This window comes from Salvelinus fontinalis, chromosome 23 (assembly GCF_029448725.1).
Source record: "Salvelinus fontinalis isolate EN_2023a chromosome 23, ASM2944872v1, whole genome shotgun sequence".
NCBI classification, from domain to species: domain Eukaryota; kingdom Metazoa; phylum Chordata; class Actinopteri; order Salmoniformes; family Salmonidae; genus Salvelinus; species Salvelinus fontinalis.
Genome location: NC_074687.1, coordinates 8,088,132 through 8,094,181, shown reverse-complemented (window position 1 = coordinate 8,094,181; position 6,050 = coordinate 8,088,132). Strand labels below are relative to the sequence as shown.

Below are 6,050 nucleotides of genomic sequence, written 5' to 3'. Positions count from 1 at the left end.
TATTGTGGTGGGCGGTTGTTGGCGGTCGGTGAGCTGAGGGGTGGGTGTAATGGTTAATGATTGACATGAGGGTAAAGGGGGTCAGGGATCATATAACATTTTTAGGATGAGAGAGAGAGAGATCTGTTTTCTGAGCAATTGAGAAATGCAGTGTTGTGGGATAAAGTCATATCATCATTAAAAAGGGAAAAGGTGCAGCATAAACTCAAAAGCTAAAATCTTTCGTAATTTTGTCAGACGCTCAATATTTACGAAGTCTGTCCTCGAGACATTGTTATAAAGGGCTAACCCTAAACCCTTTATAATTTTGAAGTGCTTGATTGTTCCAGCATGGCTGACTGTAACGGCAGCCTTCCCTCTCTTCACTAGAAGAGGAGGTGTAGCAGGGATCGGACCAACACGCAGCATAGCCAGTGCTCAACATGTTTAATTAAACGAAAACAGTGAACACTTACAACAATACAAAATAACAAAAAAGTGGCAAACCGATACAGTCCTAGCTGGTGCAGAGAAAACACAGAGACAGGAAACAACCACCCACAATCCCCAACACAAAACAAGCCACCTATATATGATTCCCAATCAGAGACAACACAAAACATCTGCCTCTGATTGAGAACCATATTAGGCCGAACACAGAAACAGACAAACTAGACACACAACATAGAATTCCCACCCAGCTCACGTCCTGACCAACACTAAAACAAGCAAAACACACAAGAACTATGGTCAGAACGTGACACTGACACCTAACTCAAAGTCCTCCTGACTTCAGAGTCTGGAAAGGCTGGGTTGATGTTGTCGCCAAGATGCGTTGATGATGAATGGGGCTAACTCGTCAACAGCCGAAACAGTTCCTCCGCCGAGAAGACGAGAGAATGATCAAATCATCAAATTTTAAAGGTAAATTCCTTAAAATCAGATTAAGAGCAGAATTTCAAATTCCTAAGAGTCTGGACACACCGATTACCTGAACGGTATTATACACTGCCGGGGTCAAACCTTATACAACACCTACTCATTCTATGGTTTTTATTTATTTTTACTATTTTCTACATTGTAGAATAATAGTGAAGACATCAAAAAACAACGAAGTAACACATATAGAATCATGCAGTTACCAAAAAAAAAAGTCTTAAACAAATCAAAATATATTTGAGATTTGAGATTCTTCAAAATAGCAAATAGTTACCCTTTTCCATGCCTTCAACCCTGCTCTTGCATGGGCCCAACTGTACAGGGTGGCCATGGCCATTCAAAACATTAATAATTAATGACATGCAGTACGTGGTCCTTATCTCCTTCATATTTACATGACCTGGAGTTTAGGTTCAAACCAGAGCAACGTTCATTATGTCCATCATGGTCTTTGAGAACCTCTGTTGTATTCGCATTCTCAATCCCCAGAATTATTTGGGGTTATTTCACAGAATCTTTTCACGTTTTCGTTTTTTTTTCAAAATTAATAAAAGCTAAGAACATCAATAACTTCATAGTTTGGAAGAAAAATGGAAGAAAATGAAACGTTTTCTAACAATAACCAATATCACTCCCTAAAAACCACAACCCTATCGAACTATCCTTGGCTTTTCTGGAAATAGAATAGGCCCAAATGGAAAACTAAAGGGAGAGAAACCGTTAATGACGTCGGGACAGGAAATACTACTATTTCCATGACAGAATTTAAAAATGCATTTTTGTTTAGACTGACGAATGTAGACATTTTCAAACACAGTGACTTCAGAATACATTCACAGTCCCTTGACCTTTTCCACAGTGTGTTGTGTTACAGACTGAATTTAAAATGGGTTCAACTGAGATTTTGTGTCACTGGCCTATACACAATATCGCATAATGTCAAAGTGGAATTATGTTTTTCCATAATTAGTAAAAATTAGATAGACGATACTAATTAGTAAAAAAAAAAATGAAAAGATGAAATGTCTTGAGTATTCAACCCCTTTGTTATGGCGTAAATGTGTTCAGGAATAAAAATGTGCTTAACATGTCCCATAATAAGTTGCATGGACTCACTCTGTGTGCAATAATAGTGTTTAACATACAATTATCTGTAAAGTCCCTCAGTCGAGCAGTGTATTTCAAACATTCAACCAGAAAGATCAGGGAGGTTTTCCAATGCCTCGCAACTAAGGGCACCTATTGGTAGATGGGTAAAAAAAAAAAAAAAGCAGACACAGAATATCCCTTTGAGCATGGTGAAGTTTTTAATTACACTTTGGATAGTGTATCAATACACCCAGTCACTACAAAGATACAGGCATCCTTCCTAACTCAGTTGCCGGAGAAGAAGGAAACCACTCAGGGATTTTCACCATGAGGCCAATGGTGACTGTAAAACAGTTATAGATGGCTGTGATAGGAAAAAACTGAGGATGAATGAACAACATTGTAGTTACTCCACAATACTTACCTAATTGACAGAGGGAAAATAAGGAATCTTGTACAGAGTTAAAATATTCCTAAACATGCATCCTGTTGGCAACAATACACTAAAATACAACTGAAAATAAATAGACTTTGTCATGAATACAAAGCGTTATGTTTGGGGCAAATCCAACACACATCACTGAGTACCACTCTTCATATTTTCAAGCATGTTAGTGGCTGCATCATGTTATGGGTCTGCTTGTCATCGGCATGGACGTTTGTTTGGGGATAAAATTAAATGGACTAGAGCCAAGCACAGACATAATCCTAGAGGAAAACCTTGTTCAGTCTGCTTTCCAACAGACACTGGGAGATACATTCACCTTTCAGCAGGACAATAACCTAAAACACAATGCCAAATATACACTGGAGTTGTTTACCAAGACGACATAGAATGTTCCTGAGTTGCCTAGTTACGGTTTTGACTTAAATCTGCTTGAACATCTATGGCAAGACTTGAAAAAAGGCTGTCAAGCAATGATGAACAACCAACTTGACAGGAGTCTGAAACATTTTGAAAAGAATAATGTGCAAATATTGTACACTCCAGGTGTGCAAAGCTCTTAAGAGACATACCCAGAAAGCCTCACAGCTGTCAGAGCTGCTTCTACAAAGTATTTTCTCAAAAGTGTGAATACTTATGTAAATTAGATATTTCTGTATTTCATTTTCAAAACATTTGCAAACATTTCTAAAATCATGTTTACACTTTGTCACAATGGGTTATTACGTGTAGATGGGTGAGAAAACATATATTTAATACATTTTAAAAATCAGGCTGTAACAACAAACTGTGGAATAAATCAAGGGGTATGAAAACTTTCTGCAACTAAAAAGTTTTATATCACGAAAATTCAACCTTAAAGCTTTTGGACAGCAGAGAAATATTGAGGGAATCCTATCTGGGTCAGAAAAATACACTCACATGACAGGTAAGCTGTAGAAAACCTTTCAGAGAGCCTATCCAACTGACAACCTCTAAGAAAAATATATAACCGATTGGAACCAAGATTTAAAAATAACTGGTCTGGGCACAAGATGGAGGGAATGTTGGAACATAACCAATTAAATTACAGTTAACTAAAATGTACACTTAATCCAGTATAAACTCATTTACAGAATGTATTATACAAGAGACAAAAATTCACAAATTCTACAGCACAACAGCAGAGTCATGTTGCCAATGCGTTAATAATTCACGCCTTCTGAAAGTGCTATAAAGCTGGCTGTCAGAAGTTTTACAATGTAAGTTTACTTGTAATCCGTCTATCTGCATATTTCAAGACAAGGCATGTGAGGGTGAAAGGCACTGGAGCGACGAACCCTCCTTGCTGTCTATGCCTGGCCGGTTCGCCTCTCTCCACTGGGATTCTCTGCCTCTAACCCTATTACGGGGGGGAGCTGAGTCACTGGCTTACTGGTGCTCTTCCATGCCGTCCTTAGGAGGGGTGCGTCACTTGAGTGGGTTGAGTCACTGACGTGATCTTCCTGTCCGGGTTCGTGCCGTGGGGGAGATCTTCGTGGGCTATACTCGGCCTTGTCTCAGGATGGTAAGTTGGTAATTGAAGGTATCCCTCTAGTGGTGTGGGGGCTGTGCTTCGGCAAAGTGGGTGGGGTTATATCCTGCCCGTTTGGCCCTTTCCGGGGGTATCGTTGGACAGTATCGTCTATCTCTCTAACTCTGATTGGCCATGTTCTGTTATAACCTCTACCCGGCACAGCCAGAAGAGGACTGGCCACCCCTCAGAGCCTGATTCCTCTCTAGGTTTCTTCCTAGCTTCTGGCCTTTCCAGGGAGTTTTTCCTAGCTACTGTGCTTCTACATCTACATTACTTGCTGTTTGGGTTTTTCTGTCTGGGTTTCTGTACAGCACTTTGTGACATCGGCTGATGTAAAAAGGGCTTTAGAAATACATTTGATTGATTGATAGTGAGATACCGAATGGGTTGAACAATATTCTTTGTCACATAAATTGAAGAAGCTATTACTTAAATACTGGAAGTCAAAATAATACTCCAACGTTAAGAGAAATAGAAAAATTAAATGCTTGAATTTAATATTGAACAAGACAGACAGAAACAACATAACACAATCTGAAGTCAGATGAGTCGTACAAGCATTAGAAACAACACTGGGTGTGGATACAGCGGTGACAAAACTTTTTCCATTTAAGAACGATGGAGGCCACTGTGTTCTTGGGAACTTTCAGTGCTGCAGAAATGGTTTTGGTCCCGTTCCCCAGATCTGTGCCTCGACACAATCCTGTCTCGGAGCTCTACGGACAATTCCTTGGACCTCTTGGCTTGGTTTTTTTGCTCTGACATGCACTGTCAACTGTGGGACCTTATGTAGACAGGTGTGTGCCTTTCCAAATCATGTCAAATCAATTGATTTTACCACAGGTGGACTCCAATCAAGTTGTAGAACCATCTCAAGGATGATCAATGGAAACAGGATGCACCTGAGCTCAATTTCGAGTCTCATCGTAAAGGGTCTGAATACTTATGTCAATAACGTATTTCTGTTTGTTTTGAAAATAAATTTGCTAACATTTCTAAAAACATGTTTTCGCTTCATCATTATTGGGGGGGGGGGGGGGGTGTAAATTGCTGAGGATAATTTTTTTCTTATCCATTTCAGAATAATGTTGTAACATAACAAAATGTGAAAAGAATAAAGCGGCCTGAATACTTTCCCGAAGGCACTGTAAATATGAAACTGAAATGCGTCACAATGTAACCTTTATTTAACTAGGGAAATCAGTTAAGAACAAATTCTTATTTACAATGACGGCCTACCCCCGGGGCCAAACCCGGACGACGCTGGGCCAATTGTGCACCGCCCTATGGGATGCAACTCGATCAAATATTTCCACAACACATAATTACCCTTGTGTACAGTAAATACTTGTGATACTGGCAAAAGTGGAAAATAACAGTATATACATGTAGGATACATGAATTACTAGATATATGGGTAAATATGAACGTGATAAACAATTTACAAGGAGAATTAAATAATGCACGTTCGTGCTGAGAGCTACCAAGTCAGCTTCTTCACACTCTGTTTGTTATACCGTCAACCTGGGAGAGAATTACACAAGCACATAGCCACTGGAAGAAGGGCTGCTGAGAGTGCGGCAGCACCCCCTGAAGAATCAGAAGAATATAAAATAATTAAAATAAAAAATAAGTATAGTATATTTTGGAAAATATATATTTTTACCAAAAGTAGTGCACTGGTTCTTTAATAGCCCTGTATTAGCAGACAAATACATACATACATACAAACATACATAACTATATATATATATATATATATATATATATATATATATATATATATATATATATATATATATTTATATATATATATATATATATATAAATATATATCTTTACATTTAACAATTATTTAACTATTTACTGAACATTATTTAAAAAGTGTTTTAGGAGGCATTCAAGCTATATAGGAACTTTTCCTGTTGAAAAAATAATATCCCACAAATAAATACAGTAATGTACACACACTTAAGGGTAAAACACATATGTTTTGAGAAAAATTATATTTTTTTGACACAGTAAATAAATAATGTGGCTAAT

General features: G+C 38.1%; 1 long non-coding RNA gene across 1 annotated transcript; it reads left to right on the top strand.

The window, feature by feature from the left end:
- The first annotated feature begins 625 nt into the window (after positions 1–625).
- On the top strand, positions 626–5,005 carry LOC129820814 (uncharacterized). The gene is made up of 3 exons (XR_008754246.1): positions 626–903; positions 3,892–3,998; positions 4,622–5,005. It is a non-coding gene; the product is annotated as an uncharacterized LOC129820814 (long non-coding RNA).
- Positions 5,006–6,050: the final 1,045 nt, after the last annotated feature.